Source organism: Papio anubis, chromosome 4 (assembly GCF_008728515.1).
Source record: "Papio anubis isolate 15944 chromosome 4, Panubis1.0, whole genome shotgun sequence".
NCBI classification, from domain to species: Eukaryota; Metazoa; Chordata; class Mammalia; order Primates; family Cercopithecidae; genus Papio; species Papio anubis.
This window is the reverse complement of record NC_044979.1, coordinates 130808707-130827213: the sequence shown is the minus strand read 5'-3', so window position 1 is coordinate 130827213 and position 18507 is coordinate 130808707. Positions and strand designations below refer to the sequence as shown.

At 45.4% G+C, this 18507-nt stretch overlaps 1 protein-coding gene across 1 annotated transcript in view; it reads left to right on the top strand.

Annotated features, from left to right (window-relative positions):
• Positions 1–18507, top strand: part of GALNT17 (polypeptide N-acetylgalactosaminyltransferase 17) — a 595450-nt gene that overhangs the window by 137846 nt on the left and 439097 nt on the right. The gene's annotated exons all lie outside the window — the stretch shown is intronic.

Genomic DNA, 18507 nt, shown 5'->3' with positions numbered 1-18507 from the left:
AAAAAAGAAAAAAAAAAAAAACAGCTAGGTGTGGTGGCACGCTCCTGTAGTCCCACCCACTGGGGAGGCTGAGGTGGGAGGATGGCTTGAACCTGGGAGGTGGATGTTGCAGTGAGCCATGATAGCGCCACTGCACTCCAGCCTGGGCAACAGAATGAGATCCATCTCAAAAAATAAAAAAAAAATAAAATAAAAAGAGATTGGGCTGCCTGCCAGAGAGAGGAGTGACCTTTTCTTTACTGGCTGGATGCTGGCCGAACTGCGGCACTCACAGGTCCATCTTCATAGGCGAGAGCAGGGTTTGATGAGTGTGTTCTTGGGATCACCTGACATTGGGAAGAAATTGATATGACTTCTCTGGACTTGGGGGAACCTCGGTGAAGGTTGCAGTGGTGCCTGACTCCTGCTTGGGGAATTCTGAAGGCAGGAGTTTGGTAGGCAGGAAGGGTGGGCAGCAATAGAGTGGCCTACATGGCTTCCTCCAGCATGACCAGCAGGTGTGAGACTGAGGGCTCATGGAGGCAGGGGCAGGGAGGAATTAGGCTGGCTGCAGAGGGGATCTGGCATGGAGGCTGCCAAGGGCAGGTTCAATAAAAGTCCCTAGAGGCCGGCTGGAGAGCTTACTGCCATATCAGGGATCCCTGTAGCTTGGAAAGCCTCACAGCAGGGCCTCAGAGAACCCTCAGCCAGGCCCTTTCAGACGGCTTATCTTTGATCACTGCCAAGAGGTAACAAAGGAAAACACCAAGCAAGTGTTTAAGCCTTTTGTGGCCAGGCATCTTGGCTCATGCCTATAATCCCAGCACTTTGGGAAGCCAAAGTGGTAGGATCACTTGAGGTCACGAGTTTGAGACCAGCCTGGACAACATAATGAGACCCTATCTGTACAAAAAAAAAATAACAAGCTGGCATAGTGGTGCACACCTGTAGTCCCAGCTACTCAAGAGGCTTAGGTGGGAGGATCATTTGAGCTCAGGAGGTTGAGGCTGCAGTGAGCTGTGATGGTACCACAGTTTTCCAGCTTGGGCAACAGAGCAAGACCATGTCTATTAAAAAAAAAAGGCTTTGCTTCCCTTGCTCTGTCTTCTCTCCTCTTCTCTCGTCTGCCTGGGTCTTGGAGAAGGCAGTAGAAGGAGTAGGGGCTGGAGGAAGCATGGAGGGCCATGCCACTGCCCGTCTCTCTGCAGAGGTCCCTCACCCACTCATGGGGCCTAGGCTGGGGAAAGGCAGGAAGCCGAGAACTGGATGTGAATGGAAGTGTTCACAGGAGGCTGTGCCACACCTTGTGAATCCTAAAACTGAGTTGTAGTTTCCTAACTTATTTTCCCCTTGTAACTGAAAGTGAGTGGAGGGCTAAGAGGGGAGAGCTGCGAGAGCATGGCTGGGGGAGGTGATGGAAGACGGATGAAGCCCTTGCCTTTGTCCCCCACAGACAAATTTGTTGTAAAACCTAACAGGAGCACAAAGCAGGGAATAGACTCAGGAAGAGATTAATACACTCTCTAAAAGGCTTTGTACTGACGTACAGGCTTTAGGAAATATTTTCATGAGTGCGTGTGACACCTCTCTCTCTCTGTCTAGCACATAGTAGGCATTTATAAACCTACCTCCCTGCTGCCCTACACATTTAATAAATGTGCTTTCAACTCATTTATTCACCCCCAGCAACCTCATGAGTAGTTACTATTATTAGCCCCATTTTACAGAGAAGAAACTAAAGCACAGAGAGGTGAAGAAACTTGTTGAAGGGTGCACAGCAAATGTGGAGGAACAGTGATATGCATTCAGACCTTCTAGTCCCCGGGGTATCTCACTTTCCCGCCTTGTATCCTTCTATCTCTCAATTTTTTATTATAGGATGTGGATCGTGAGGTCAGGAGTTTGGGACCAGCTTGGCCAACATAGTGAAACCCCATCTCTACTAAAAATAAACACACACACACACAAATTAGCTGGGCGTGGTGGTGGACACCTGTAATTGTAGCTACTCTGGAGGCTGAGGCAGGAGAATCATTCGAACCAGGGAGGCGAAAGTTGTAGTGAGCCGAGATTGCCCAGCCTGGGCGACAGTGTGAGACTATGTACCCTGCCCCCTACCACCAAAAAAAGAAAAGAATTTTCTAAACATATATAAGGTAGAGAGAATAATATAATGGACTTAATATATGCATCACTTGGTTTCAGCAATTCTCCTTTTATAAAATGCATTCCAAACCCCTACCCTCTTCTGCCTCTTTCAGCAAATTTGTTTGAGGTGGTGGATGTTTGCTGAGTGTACGGATGAAAAAAAAAAATAGTTGAAGAGTAATTGCCATTTGATACAGAACAGAAGAGCTTAGCTTTGGTTTAAGCTGTTCGTTTTCCTCCCACAATCTGAAGTTCAGCTGCAGGAAAAAAAAAGAAAAGAAAAGAAAAGTAATTTAAGTAATTTAAATTCTGCCTGCTGACTTAGTTTTGTCCTCATCTTATCTGACCTTATTTAGTCACATTAAAAAAAAAAAAAGGAAACAAAGACTGGGAAAGCGTTTTCCAGGAATTTCACCAATGACCCTTTAAACACATCTTCCATTTACACTTATATAATTGTTTCATATGGGATAGTGTTAATAATACCAAATTTCATTCCTAAAGCAAGCTGACAAAAGCATTTAAAGACTTGCTCATTCCAAATGTGTTAGAGCAGCTGAGACTCATGATCCGGTGCCAGTTCATTTGCTTTCAATACTTCCTGCTTTTGGGTGCTGCATATTTTCTTTACAATAAATAGCCCATAGTTAGGGCCACATCCATACACCCCAACTCCAGATCCCTGTCACGCACCTTCTAATGCAAGAAATGATCATGCTTTAGGATGCACAGGGCACAGTCTAGCCATTTTCTTTGCTTTCCACTTCAGGGTGCTGATGCTCAGAGATGTAGAAGAGCTGCCAAAGGGGTGGCACTGACGAGTGGCCAAGTGTCTCCCTGGACCTGTTCATCCATCCCGGTTTGCTCTGAGATAACCTCCTGTCTGGGAAACAGCCTTGGCTGATGTGCATAGGAGCAGTTTTTTTTTTTTTTTTTTGAGACGGAGTTTCACTCTGTCGCCCAAGCTAGAGTGCAGTGGCGTGATCTCCGCTCACTGCAAACTCCGCCGCCTCCCGGGTTCACGCCATTCTCCTGCCTCAGCCTCCCTAGAAGCTGGGACTACAGGCGCCTACCACCTCGCCCGGCTAATTGTTTTGTATTTTTAGTAGAGACAGGGTTTCGCTGTGTTTGCCAGGATGGTCTCCATCTCCTCACCTCTTGATCCGCCCGCCTCAGCCTCCCAAAGTGCTGGGATTACAGGCGTGAGCCACCGCTCCCGGCCTGGAGCAGTTTTTGAAAGAATCTGATCTCACGGGAATGAATTAAAAAATCTCTGGCACTCATTCAGGTTTTCTATTTAAGATTTATATAAGGATACTTTACAGGCAATAACATTCACCCTTTTTGGGTGTACAGTTTGATGAGTTTTGGCAATGGATATATAGCTGTGGATTTACCACCACAGTTAAGATACAGAATAATCCCATTTTGTAGTCAGTCTCCAACTCAACCTTAGGAATCACTGATCTGTTCTCTAATTCTTCCTTTCTGGGTTTTGTTTTTTGTTTTTGTTTTTTGTTTTTTTTTTTTTGGTGCTGGGGACAGGGTCTCACTCTGCCTCCCAAGCTGGAGCACAGTGGCATGATCACAGTTCACTACAGCTTCGACCTCCCAAGCTAAAGCAATCCTCCCACCTCAGCCTCCCGAGTAACTAGGACCACAGATGGGCACCACCATGCCCAGCTAATCTTTAAATTTTTGTAGAGATGGGGTCTCCCTATGTTGGCCAGGCTGATCTCAAACTCTTGGGCTCAAGCAGTCCTCTGCCTTGGCCTCCCAAAGTGTTGGGATTACAGACATGATCCACTGTGCCCAGTTGTCTCCTATTTCTACGGTTTTGCTTCTCAAGACTGTCATACACTGGAAATGGAATCAGGTAGTATGTAGGCTTTGGTACCTGGTTTCTTTCACTTAAATGATTTTGATACATGCTATTCCATGTATTGGGAATTTATTTCTTTTTTACTGTTAAGTAATTTCTGAAGCATGGATGGACATTTGGGTTGTTTCTGGTTTGGGGGAATCGAACATATGCTTTCATTTACCTTGGATAGATACCTAGGAATGGGATTCCCAGGTATTTGGTGAGTGTATGTTTCACTTTGTAAAAAAACACCAGCCTGTTTTCCAAAGTGGCTGTACTATTTTGCATTCTCACCGGCTATGTATCAGGCAGAGTTCAGATTGCTTCACATCCTTGATGACACTTGGTATTGTCAGGTATTTTTTTTAAGCCATTCTAGTAGGTGTGTAGATGTCATGCAAGTTTTTGTACATTGAAGTGCAGGAATGCCTTGGAGGAAAGTCAGCCTCAGTTACTGCCCCCATAAAGCTCTTTCTCCTGAAAGCCTTCAGCCTGCGCTTCAGACAGTTGACAGCAGGATTCCCTGTGTTTAGATTCACTTTGTGCCGACAACCTGTGAGGCTTGGCAGCCTAAGGCCTGAAGGCCCTTTGGTGAGAGGCAGGCACAGTAACAGGGCAGACAGTGACCAATATGGCATGAGGAGGCCTGAGATGATATTTCTTCTCTGATACTTACTGCTCTTGTAACATCCTCACATCATTTAAGCTCTATGTCTGTCTCTCCTCTTATGTAGAAGATATAGAGATAATCATGCCTGCTTTTTCACCCTACTGGAGAGCAAAGAAGAGCCTTGAAAGTTGAAATGTTCAATTCAGAGAAGAAAGCACGATCATTTTTATTGCTTTTGAGTTATTGCCGGCTAAAACCTCAGGTCCAAAGTAAAAGCACTCATGTTATTAGCAGTGAAAGTTGACGAGACTGTTTTTCGTCCACCTTACTGTTTTTTTTTTTAACAATTTTAAATGCATATAATTCCATGATAATGACATAAGAACTGCTTGGGGAAGAAGCTGTATGTTCTTCTGTGATTTTTAATATAAAACTCTCTTTAGGCTAAGGCGACTTCTTGTAATCACTCACCTCATTTCCTGGATACCAATCCTGTGAAATGTTATTGTAGACCTTGCCCAATTTCAAATGCTGTCAACTCTTGCACATAAAAAGAGTTGTTTATATAGTTTGTGGATTACTCCTTTTCCCTCTTGAACTATTTGTTTCACTGCTCAATGCCATTTCCAGTTGGTTTCGACAGTAGAAATGGAAGATAATGAAATGTTGGCTATATTATTTTCTCCCTGGTTAAAGCTATTGTGAAAGTTTGGGTAAAATGCAGTATTTTTGGCTGTCTAGAGATTTGAGTTATTCTTACTATCTCCCTTTTCTCTGTTAGAAAAGTCAGCAAAGAGTTGAATCAAGGTAGATAATGAAATATTCCTGTTTGTGGTCTCCAGTTTCTGTCCTGTAGACATTACAAGGTTATTTGCAGAGTTTGTATGAAACAATGTTTTTGGAGCATAATTCTCATTTGTACTTTACAGCCAACAGATGTTTCTTTTAAGAACGTAGAAAAAGAGAGTGAGATAAAGAGCCTTTGGCTAAGCATTCTTTTGATCAGCCATGAAAAGTTTGATTGTTACTGTTGGTCAAATACAATCGTGGCATATCCAAAAATTTTTCTCTAATGAGATAGTGTATGAGTGTGTGTGTGTGAGAGAGAGTGAGAGAGAATGAGAGACACACAGAAAGAGAATGTCAATCATAGGTTTCCACTGACCTGTTTTAATTTCAGAGACTCATTTCAGAGATGTGCACCCACAGAAAAATGTCTGGCATCTAAGCATGGCGTGTGCCACACTGAAGAATGTTCTTGTTCATTTCAAGCTGTACTATGCTGGTAAACCAGCTCTCTGGATGGGACGATGACATGTGTTTGGTGGTAGTGGTAGGGAACCTTCCTTGTGGGCTTTTGCCCATTTCCCTGGTGTAAATATTTCTACTCTGGTGGATTTCAAGTTAGCAGCATTTGGCAGCTGGCTTGCAAAAGTCCTAAATATTTAACAGTAGGCTCTTGGGGAGCTGGCTTCAGCACACCACTCATTTCGAGGCACGTTCTGCTTTTTATTTGATGTATTATATGGATGTTTTTAGAGACAGGGTCTCTCTGTTGCCCAGGCTGGAGTGCAGTGGCATGATCATAGCTCACTGCAGCTTTGACCTCCTGTGCACAAGTGATCCTCCTGCCTCAGCCTGCTGAGTAACTGCGACTACAGGCAGGCGCCACCACACCTGGTCACTTTTAAATTTTTTTGTAGAGGCAAGATCTTGCTATGTTGCCCAGGCTAGTCTTGAAGTCCTGACCTCAAGCAGTTGTTCTTCCTCAGCCTCCAAAAGCACTGGGATGGCAGATGTGAGCCACTGTACCGGATGTTCATTCTGCTTTTTATATAGTTCACTTTCCCACAGATCCCCTAAGACATTGGTCTGGAACATACCATCCACATCAATGCACATAAAAATAGGTCAAAATACATTAAAAGATGCCCCTGGATGATTTCGGCATGACCAGTAGCACCTACACCTCTGTGTTCTTGTGTGTTTGTGCAGGCTCACCAGCCTGTGGATGTCCAGGTACCCCACAGAGGCTGTCAGCAGGAAGAGTCCGGGCAGACAGGAAAACTCGGGGCTTCCTTCTGATTTGCATTTCAAAATGAAAATGAGAACTTTTCCAAAAAAATTTATCCTGCCAACAACATTATTATACTTCTGATGGGCTGGGGACCATGCTTGGCCCTGGGGGTTGAAAGGGGAGCAGACCACAGTCCCTGCCTCTGGCCCTGGGTCACCATAGTGGGGCTGAGGCAGGCTGTGAGGGTCTGTATTGGGAGTTCGGCTCTTAGGCAAATCTGCTGAGTGGTTTCAGTACTGGGAGATCCTGAAATGGTTTGTCTTTGCCTACGGCCATCTTGGAAAATGGCTTAACCTCTCTAGCACCTCTCAGTTTCCTCCTTAGTCAAGTAAATACAATAATCCTTCCCTTCTAATGGAGATTCTCAGAGTCGGAAGTTGCAGGGGTTGGGGAGGGCGGTCCTTACATCAATAACTGCAGCATCACCTGCATACTTCTTAGAAATGCAAATTCCCAGGATGTGGTGACTCACGCCTGTAATCCCAGCACTTTGGGAGGCTGAGATGGGAGGATCTCTGGAGGACAGGAGTTTGAGACCAGCCTGTGAAACATAGTGAGATCCCATCTCTAGAAAAAAGAAAAAAGAAATGCAAATTTCCAGGCCCCACCTTCAGACCCTGAAGATCCGAAGCCCTGTGATGGGCTTGTGTTTACCAAGCCTTGCAGGTGATGCTGGTGCTGAAACCAGCTCTTGTGTGAGACCCACTGAGCTGCAGGGCTGTTAGGGTCACCGTGGCCTTTTGTGAACACAGCTCAGTGGCTGTCACATGTAAAGGCTCTAACTACGGCAGCTCCATGGCAGACACAAAGAGCGAGAAAGCGTTTTGAGCTGTCTGAAGGTTGAGGAAGTGGGATGCACATGGTGCTAACTTTATTTTGGGGTAGGAAGGAGAGAAGGAAGCAAGGTTGCTTTTGCAGGATCTGTTGATAGAACTCTCCTTCCCTGCAGGCGTCGATTGCCTTGTTCTCTTACTGCCCAATGTTAGAAGCTCCCTTCCCCAAGTCATGGCCCAGTTCTTTGTCCTGACTCTTGGAGTCCTGGGAGATCGTGGATCTTTCTGAATAGAAGTAGAAAAGAACAATGCGATGGGCTCCTCTGCACAATCCACAACCACCAGCTCCTTAGCTCCTTATACCCCTGGCCTGCTTGTTTTGTTTTCTTTATGGAACTTATTATTCCTGGCACTCAATTTTGTGATTTGTTGCTATAGTGTTTACTTGTCCCTGGTCTTCCTTGTCCTTCAGAACAGAAGCACTCTGAAGGCGGAGACATTATCTGTTTTGTTGGCTGCGGCCTCTCCAGCACCTGGGAACAGCAGCCGGCATGTGATGGGTGTTCCTGTAAATGTCTGTGGAATGACTGACTGGCTGACTGGGTGGGTGGCAGGGCAGGTGGCTGCAGGGCTGGGGGTGGTCCATAAGAGTGAGTGTTCTGAGCTAAACATAGAACTGCCATTCGACCCAGCAATCCCACTACTGGATATTCACTCAAAGGAAAAGAAATCATTCTATCAAAAAGACACCTGCACTTGTATTGTACCATTCACAATAACAAAATCAAGGAATGATATGGTTTGGCTCTGTGTCCCCCACAAATCTCATCTTGAATTGTAATAATCCCCACATGTCGTGGGAAGGACCTAATGGGAGGTAATTGAATCATGAGGGTGGGCTTTTCCCATGCTGTTCTCATGATAGTGAATAAGTCTTGTGAGATCTGATGGTTTTACAAAGGGGAGTTTCCCTGCACATGTCCTCTTGCCTACCGCCATGTAAGATGTGCCTTTGCTTCTCCTTTGCCTTCTTCCATGATCGTGAGGCCTCCCCAGCCATGTGTAACTGTGAGCCTGTTAAATCTCTTTCCTTTATAAATTACCCAGTGGGCTGGGCATGGTGACTCATGCCTGTAATCCCAGCACTTTGGGAGGCTGAGGTGGGTGGATCATTTGAGGTCAGGAATTGATACCCAGCCTGGCCAACATGGTGAAACCCCATCTCTACTAAAAATACAAAAATTAGCCAGGCATTATGGTGGGTACTTGTAATCCCAGCTATTTGGGAGGCTGAGGCAGGAGAATTGCTTGAACTTGGGAGGCGGAGATTGCAGTGAGCCCAGATCGCGCCACTGCACTCCAGCCTGGGCAACAGAGCAATACTCTGTCTCAAAAATAAATAAATAAATTACCCAGTCTTAGGTATTTCTTCATAGTGGTGTGAAAATGAACAAATACAAGGAATCAACCTAAGTGTCCATCAGTGGTGGGTTGGATAAAGAAAGTATGTTATATACACCATGGAATACTATGTAGCCATAAAAAGGAATGAAATCATGTCCTTTGCAGCAACATGGATAGAGCTGGAGACCATTGTCCTAAGTGAACTAACTGAGAAACAGAAAACCAAATACTGCATGTTCTCACTGGTACACTCGCATAGACGTAAGATGGAAATGACAGACACCGGGGACTAAAAAGGAGGGAGCAAGGGGCGTAAGGGTAGGAAAACCACATGTTGGATACAGCATTCATTATTTGGGTGATGAGTTGATGAGAAACCTAAACCTCAGCATCACACAATATACCTATGTAACATGCCTGCACATGGATCCTGAACCTAAAGTTGAAACACACACACACACACACATATATTTATTTAAAGAATATTACAAAGCAGCAAGGTAACTTGTTACACAGTATATGACATGTCACATTTTTTAAAAGATATAAATGTTAAATGAAGAAAGAGTGTTCTGAGACACTGCCACTGCGCAAACCTGGGCACTTTACAGATGTGCCAAGAGAAAGGGTTTGCATCACATCCTGCCTGAAACTTTGGCGGAAGCACTGAGAAAGGCCATTAGTGAGTAGACAGCTGTCCAGAGGAAGGGAGAGAGTGTTTCCTTTGGAGGAATAATGACGATTGCCGTCTTTTTCACCCCAGTGCCCATCTGTGCCCTCCTTTTTCATTTATTGACATGCCACTTTTGTGCCACGGGTGGTCACCCCTGAAGAAAAACATTTCACTTACACCAAGGGGAAGAAAACTTCAAATCCATTATTTCTTTTCAGTTTGGAAAGTTTAATCTGTGAGCATAGCTTGTGTTTGGAGCCTAAGATAATTGAGTTTCTTTCTCCTGCTAACTTTTCTATTTATGGTACTTAAGAGGAAGTCAAGCTAGGCGGCTCATCTTAGCTTTTGATGTGTGCCCAGGAGAGGGAGGGATGAGGGATACAGCAAAAAGTAATAATAATGATACTAAGGAAAGCACCTCGGCCGGGCGCGGTGGCTCACGGCTGTAATCCCAGCACTTTGGGAGGCCAAGGCGGGTGGATCACGAGGTCAGGAAATTGAGACCATCCTGGCTAACACGGTGAAACCCTGTCTCTACTAAAAATACAAAAAAAAAAAAAAAAATTAGTCGGGTGTGGTGGCAGGTGCCTGGAATCCCAGCTACTCAGGAGGCTGGGGCAGGAGAATGGTTTGAACCCAGGAGGCGGAGCTTGCAGTGAGCCGAGATCGCACCACTGCATTCCAGCCTGGGCGGTAGAGAGAGACTCCGTTTCAAAAAAAAAAAAGGAGCTCACTGTGTGTCAGTTACTGTTTCTGTTTAATCCACATAACTAGTCTATGAATGAATAGGTCCTTTTATTAGTAGCCCTCTTTACAGATGAGCAAATTGAGGCTCTGAGGTTTGTTGACTTGTTCCAGGTTACCTGCAACCTTGTATTAATTTCCCAGGACTGCTATACTGGATGGCTTCAACTCATCTCAGATTTCTAGAGCCTAGAAGTCTGAAATAAAGGTTTTGGCAGACCCCGCTCCTTCTGAAGAATACTTCCTTGCCTCTTTCAGCTTCTAGGTTCTGGTGGTTGGGGTGATACAGCTACAAGCTAGACATTCCTTGGCAGGTACATTTGGCTTGTAGCTGCATCACTCCAATCTCTGCCTCTGTCTTCACATGACCTTTGTCGTAGTCTGTTTTTAGGCTGCTACAAAGAATTGCCTGAGACTAGGCAATTTGTAAAGGAAAGAGGTTTAATTGACTCACACAGTTCTGCAGGGCTGGGGAGGCCTCAGAAAACTTACAGTCATGGAGGAAGGGGAAGCAAACACATCCTTCTTCACATGGTAGCAGGAAGGAGAAGTGCTGAGCAAAAGGGGGAAAAGCCTTAGATCGCATGAGAACTCACTCACTATCATGAAAACAGCATGAGGGTAACCACCTTCATGATTCAATTACCTCACACCAGGTCCCTCGCACGACACATGGGAATTACGGGAAATACAACTCAAGGTGAGATTTGGGTGGGGACACAGCCAAACCATATCAACCTTCTTCCCTCCGTGTATCTCTTTTTCTTCTTCTTCTTCCTCCTTCTTCCTTCTTCCTTCCTTCTCCTTTTTTCCTTCTTCCTTCCTTCTTTCTTCTTTCTTCTTCTTTGAGATGGAGTCTTGCCATGTCACCAGGCTGGAGTATAGTGGCACAATCTCGGCTCGCTGCAACCTCCTCCTCCCAGGTTCAAGCGATTCTCCTGCCTCAGCCCCCTGAGTAGCTGGGATTACAGGCACGTGCCACCATGCCCAGTTAATTTTTGTATTTTTAGCAGAGACTGGTTTCACCATGTTGGTCAGGATGGTCTCGATCTCCTGACCTCATGATCTGCCTGCTTCGGCCTCCCAACCCTCTGTGTATCTCTGTGTATTCCCCTCTCCTTATAAAGACACCAGCCCTTGGATTCATCCTAATCTAGTGTTTCTTCTCATGGCGGCAGGAAGGAGAAATGCTGAGCACAAAGAGGAAAACTCTTATAAAAGCATCAGATCTCTTGAGAACTCACTATCACAAGAACAGCATGAGGGTACCTGCCCCCATGATTCAGTTACCTCCCACTGGGTCCCTCCCACGACATGGGGATTATGAGAATTAAAATTCAAGATGAGATTTTGATGGAGACACAGCCAGACCATAGCAACCTTCTTCCCTCTATGTGTTTCTGGGCGTTCCCCTCTTCTTGTAAAGACACCAGCCATTGAACTCATCCTAATCTAGTAGACCTCATCTTAACTTAATTACATCAACAGGGGCTACATTTCCAAATAAGATCACATTCTGAGGTTCTAGGTGGACACGCGCTTTGAAGGGACATCATGCAGCGACGGCAAACTCTGTTCTGACTTCAGAGTCATGTTCTCTTCACTGCCTTATACAGACTTGAGCATGGAGGGTCTTTGACAGAGGCATGCCCGGGCTGGAGGAACGAAGGGAAATGGGAGGCAAACTAGATCTGTGAGCTGGGAGAAAATTCCACCAGGAGGGTCATGTTTGGCTTTGTTGATGTTCTTTATGTTATTTGGCGTGTAAACTTTCTTGACTGTTGTGTCTTCATTGGGGGTTGTACCTTTTATCAAAAATAAATCTTTTTTTTTTTTTTGAGACGGAGTCTCGCTCTGTCATCCATTCTGGAGTGCAGTGGTGCAATCTCGGCTCACTGCAAGCTCCGCCTCCCGGGTTCATGCCATTCTCCTGCCTCAGCCTCCCGAGTAGCTGGGACTACAGGCGCCGGCCACCACGCCTGGCTAATTTTTTTGTATTTTTAGTAGAGACGGGGTTTCACCGTGCTAGCCAGGATGGTCTCGATCTCCTGACCTTGTGATCGTCCCACCTCGGCCTCTCAAAGTGCTGGGATTACAGGCATGAGCCACCACGCCTGGCCAAAATTAAATAATCTTTTGGCCCACTAAATGATTTTTGTTTCTCTGTCCTCTGGATAGTAATTTGGTGTCCTTATTTTCTCTTTGTGTTTTGGGAAGATGGTCTTGGGACATCTTTTAATTTATCTGGCTTACTGGGTTATAAGCATGCTTTGTACAAATGTATAGAATAGCATTTTCTGTCCCATAGTGAGCTTTTTGCCTTTGGATGAGAGAGAGAGGGAGTATTGGAGGGAGGGAGGTCTCTGAGGTTGTGGAAGAAACAGGGGACCAGAGTCCAGGAGAATGAGATGGGCACAAGGGACTTTGTTCATTCTGGCTCAGTGTGAGGCCTTTGGTGTATGTTCTGTCCTTTAATCTTCATGGTTTCCCTGTGCAGTGTGATTATCCCCATTTGACTGCGCTGGAAACTGAGGCTTCAAGTGGTGCTAAGGAGCTTCCTCTGTGGTCACGTGGCTCATTGGTGGCACAGGGGATTATGTTACTATGCCATCCTACGTCTACTTTCCGCCTTCACCAAGAGAGGAAGGCAGGGGATGAGGGTAGGCATGAAAAATATCAAGATTAGGACATTGACTTAAGACCCTCTTGGTTGCAAGTGACAGAAAACCTATTTAACCTAGCTGAAGCACAGAAGGGAAGAAGCAGGAATTTATTAGCGCCTATAACTGAGAAGCTCAGAGTTGCCACTGGCTTTAGATAAGGCTACATTCATTAATTTAAGCAGTGGGACTCTGCCCTCCAGTCTATCCTGTAGACAGGCTTTCTCCAGTGTGATAGATAAGACAGCAGTAGATTTTCACCCCTGGAGAAAGAGGGTTTTCCTTGAAGGTTCCATTAGAGATGTCCTAGCAAAGTCTCTGGTTTGGTTTGAGGTACATGCCTGTCTGAACCCATCCCAGTGGATGGGGGCCTACAGTTGGTGATGGGACTGGACTGCATCACATGCCCACTTGGAGAAAGTAGTAGGGTCACCCTGGTCCCCATGGGTTGGGGTTCACACAAGGAAGAGGGTATTGGTTTCCATGAGGAGGAGGATGGGATGCTGGACAGATGAGAACCACAGATGCCCAGAGTTTGTGGTGGTCTCTCCAGGAGACTAGATAGTTTCAGCACAGAAATGCATAAAGGCAAGGAAAAGCAGGACCAGCTATTGGAAATGCCCAAAGTTGCCAGGTTTGAGCAGCTGTCAGAGGTAGAAGAAACCAGAAGGGGGCCCAGTTGAAATAAACACAGCGTTATTCCACAATGTTGAGTGCCAGGGGCAACTCCGGACATCAACTCTGGGCACTGTCTAGTCTAAGACTGTGATCCTGATGGAAGGTTTCTCAGTCAGCCTAGGCTGCTATAACAAAAATACCATACACTGGATGACTCAAACAACAAACATTTCTCACAGCTCTGTGGGCTGGGAAATCCAAGATCCGATGTCAGCGTGGCCCAGCTCTGGTGAGGGCTCTCTTCCTTGTTTGCAAATAGCTGCCTTCTTATTGTGTCATGTGGCAGAGGGCGGGGGGAGAGAGAGAGAGAGAGCTTTCTTCTTCTAAGGACTCTAATCTCATTCTTCTAAGGACACTAATCGCATCATGGAAGTGCCACTCTCATGCCCTAATCACCTCCCAAAGCCCCCACTTTAGGGATTCGACTTAGGAATTTATTTAGTCCATAGCAGAGAGGACCAGCAACAGCCAGGCCAAATAAGGGAAACCCATTCTTAGGTGGACTAGCAGGACATTTATTTCATCTTTGAGATGGATACAAATTGATTAACTACTTTTCAAGGCCTTCTTAGCCATCCTCGAAGGTTAACTTCAGGAGAAATCCCCTTATATAACTTCAGGAGAAATTCCCTTATACAAACTCAACTAGAGGCAACTTCTTGGGATTCTGGTAGGTTTTCTATCCTGCCCTCAGCCCTGAGTGCACACAGCAAATGCAAAGGGAGAGGGAATTTGGATGGCCTTCTGTTGCTGCTTGAATAGAGGCAGTCACCTCAGATCTCCAGCTGGGGCTGCTTTGTTGAGGGAAGAGGGACAAAAGGATGTCATTTAGGGCTGGGTATAGTGACTCATGCCTGTAGTTCCAGCACTTTGGGAGGCTGAGGTGGGAGGATCACTTGAGGTCAGGAGTTGGAGACCAACCTGGCTAACATAGTGAGACTCTGTTTCTGTAATCTTTTAAAAAGAATGTCATTTAGCTAGAAGGATTTGGCTTACTTTAATTTCAACTCATGTGCAGACAGGAAAATAGCCCATTTCCTGGAATCTGCAAACATCCAGATGCATGGGCCAGAGAAAGGAATTTCAAAACAGCTGCTGCATCTTTCATTGGATTTGTTTCTCATGTGCTATGATGTCCCAGAGAGTGCAGCAGGATCCATGGGCGGCTTCTCCATCCGGCTCTAATGAGCATCATGTAGAAAGGCATCATCTCTTATTATTTGTTATCTCTGACACCTCTCACTTTTTCCTTTGTGATCATGTCACTGAATTGAGCCCTCTCTGAAGTCTACCACAGTAGCAACATGCCCCTGTTTCCTTAACACTGGAAAATTGTATTCGCTTTGAATTTAGAAGAAAATGATATATATTTCCAGATATCAGAAAAATCCATTTTGACCTAACCACCTCCCAGTGTGGGAACAATTTATGGTTTTCTACTTGATGTTTTGAAAATTCATTTGGAAATAGAAAAAGTGACCCACAGATTTCAGGTTAGCGTCCTTGGATGAAGATGAGCTCACCTGCTGGAGACAATTCTCTTCTGGAAAGAATCCGATTCCCTCTCATCCCGAGTAGGGCCCAGGTCACAGGTTGCTTCTCTGTGTTAACGCTTTCTTCGTCAATGTTCTCCAAGCCTCTCCTTGGTGATCAATGAGAACGCCACCCCCTTGGGCTCCTGTGCCATCCCTGAACCTTGCTTTCATGGGGATAGATCCTACAAGCATCCACGTGGTTAAGGACGCTGCATGAAACCCCAAAACCTGTTCAGTGTGATGCTTTCTTTTGTGAACTAAAAAGCTCAGACAAAAGCATGTTCATCCTGATGATGACTGGCGGGTTTATGCCTCCTGACTGCGAGAGCCACTCTGCAGCCAGCCTTATTTCCAGTGCAGTTTAGCAAACATTTGGGGTTTGAGATGCAACCAGATGGGAACCTTTTAGCCTGGTGGGAGAAGAAGTAATCGAATTTACACAGCAGAATGAAGGAACAACAGTGAAGGAAGAGTAGCGATGCAGAGAGAGAAGGGAAAAGGAGAGGGCCATGTTATTCTTTGCCCCCCATGGCTGGCCCGGCATTTAGCACTGTGTCAGGCACATAGCAGATGCCCATTCCATATTTGTTGAATGACTGAATGGAAGGGCTTCTGCCTGTTTAGACAACCAGTGTGTGTATGTTCCAAAAGGAAAATCCTGCAGAAGGGCAGAGGAGGGAGGAATGTTGTGCAGATGAGTTGAGGGCTGGAGAATGTCCTATAGGGACTCAGGACTGGGGTCCATCTCAAGGGAGGGCTGTGGGTGGGGGGATATCTGCTTCTATGGGGAGGGTCACATTTCAGGTGAAGCAGGTATGGTGGGGGGAGGTTACTGAGAAAAGGCTAAAGCCTCAGAGAAGTTACCTGCTGTGGGAGGGTCTCAGAGGCTACCTGGAAATGGTTTGCCAGGAGGAAAGAGATGAAGAATTCGCTAGGAGGGAAGGAGTGCTAGGCAATGTGGGAGTGAAGGCTCAAGAAAGGACTGAAGACAGGAGGGGTTCTGAGAGTGAGCAGGACATATAGAGGGTGGTGGCTTAGCTGGGGGATCTGTTCAGAGCCAAGGTGGGACCAGAACACATGCTCCACTGCCACTCGTTTTTTAATTTTAGAGACAGGCTCTTGCTCTGTTACCCATGCAGGAGTGCCGTGGTGTGATCATAGCTCGTTTTAAGCTCAAACTCCTAGGGTCCAGTGATCCTCCTGCCTCAGCCCCTCCAAGTAGCAGGGACTGCAGGTGTGGGCCATCATGACTGGCTAATTAAAAAAAAAAAATTTGTGTGTAGATGGAGTCTTGCTGTACACCTTTCCTAGGTTCTCCTCAAACTCCTAGGCTCAAGGGATCCTCTTGCTTCAGTGCTTGGATTACAGGGTGAACCACTGTTCCCAGCTCTCTCTGCTTTTATAGTTTATGGTTCAAATTTTTGTCTTGGTATAATTATGTTAATGATATTGATTTTATTGTATTATAGCCACCTGCAAATTATTCTCATACCTACACAGAAATAAATACAAATAATAGTTAAAAAAATAGTAGACTCTCCAAGCTTAGAAAGCTAGGCTGTCTTCTCTGTCTGGGAGTCAGCATCAGTGGACACTCAGGTAAGATTTAAAGAAAATCTATTCCAGATGATATGCTTTGGCTGTGTCCCCATCCAAATCTTACCTTAAATTGTAGTTTCTATATTCCCCACGTGTTGTGGGAGGGACCTGGTAGGAGGTACTTGAATCATGGGGGCAGTTCCTCCCATGCTGCTATTCTTGTGAGTGAGTTCTCATGAGATCTGATGTTTTCGTTCGTTTGTTTTGAGACAGAGTGTAGCTCTGTCACCCAGGCTGGAGTGTAGTGGTGAAAGGTGAAGTCCGCTGGACTTCCTGGGTCGAGTGGGGACTTGGGAGAACTTTTCTGGCTTACAAAGGGATTGTAAAATGCACCAGTCAGTGCTCTGTAGCTAACGAGTGGTTTGTAACATGCACCAATCAGCACGCTGTAAAAATAGACCAATCAGCACTCTGTAAAAATAGATCAATGAGCACTCTGTAAAATGGACCGATTAGCAGGACGTGTGCGGGGACAAATAAGGGAATAAAAACTGGCCACTCGGAAGCCAGCAGCTGCAACGAGCTCTGGTCCCCTTTGGTGTTGTGGAAAATTTGTTTTTTCGCTCTTCACAGTAAATCTTACTGCTGCTCACTCTTTGGGTCCGTGCCACCTTTAAGAGATGTAACACCGTGAAGGTCCGCGGCTTCATTCTTGAAGTCAGGGAGACTACGAACCCACCAGAAGGAACCAACTCTGGACACAGTGGGACGATCTTGGCTCAATGCAACCTCTGCCTCTTGGGTTCAAACGATTCTCCTGCCTCAGCCTCCCAAGGAGCTGGGACTATAGGTGTGTGCCAGCACACCTGGCCAAGTTTTGTATTTTTAGTAGAAATGGGTTTCACCATATTGGCCAGGCTGGTCTTGAAGTCCTGACCTCAAGTGATCCACCCGCTTCAGCCGCCGAAAGTGCTGGGATTACAGGCGTGAGCCACCACACCAGGCTGAGATCTGATGGTTTTATAAGGGGCTTTTCCCCCTTCTGCTTGGCACTTCTCCTTACTGCCACCGCGTGAAGAGGAAGTGTTTCCTTCTCCCTCTGCCATCATTGTAAGTTTCCTGAGGCCTCCCAGCCCTGCAGAACTGTGAGTCTCTTAAACCACATTCCTTTATAAATTGCCCAGTCTTGGCTATATCTTTAGTAGCAGCGTGAGAACAGACCAATACACCAGACAAAGTATTTCCTTAAGAAGTTCTAGAGACAGGGTTCTATGAGCTTTCATAGCTGGAAGATTCTCTTCTATGTACCTGCTGTTGTTTAAATCCATTTTCTTTCAGTCCTTGGTGGAGATGCTTTAAAATCATTGCATTTGTTTTTGTTAAAGGAAGTTCTGAGCTTTTTTTGTTTTTTTTTCCCCATAAGTGAATTAATTGATGGGTATAAAAAACTTACAGGACTCAACTGGTGGGGTGGCATCCAAGGTGTTATGGGGCCTGAAGCTTACACAATTTTGGCTCCTTCTTTAAGAAAAATAATGCAAAATTCATAATACACAATTAGGTGCAAAAGTAAATATCTATTTTGGAGAGAAAAGAAATCATAACAAATTGCTAAGTTAAAGAAAGCTGACAAATACCGCAAAAATTACAAAATCCACAAAAATAATGTAAGGTTTTTATTTTATTAACTACCGAATACACCTTTCTGATCCTTTTTTTCCTACCTTCTTTGACTACATTTTACTTGACTACCTCTTTATTATGACAGCAATTTGGAATAGCCTTTTCTCTTAATAAAGAGAATAAAAAGGTAATTCATTCCT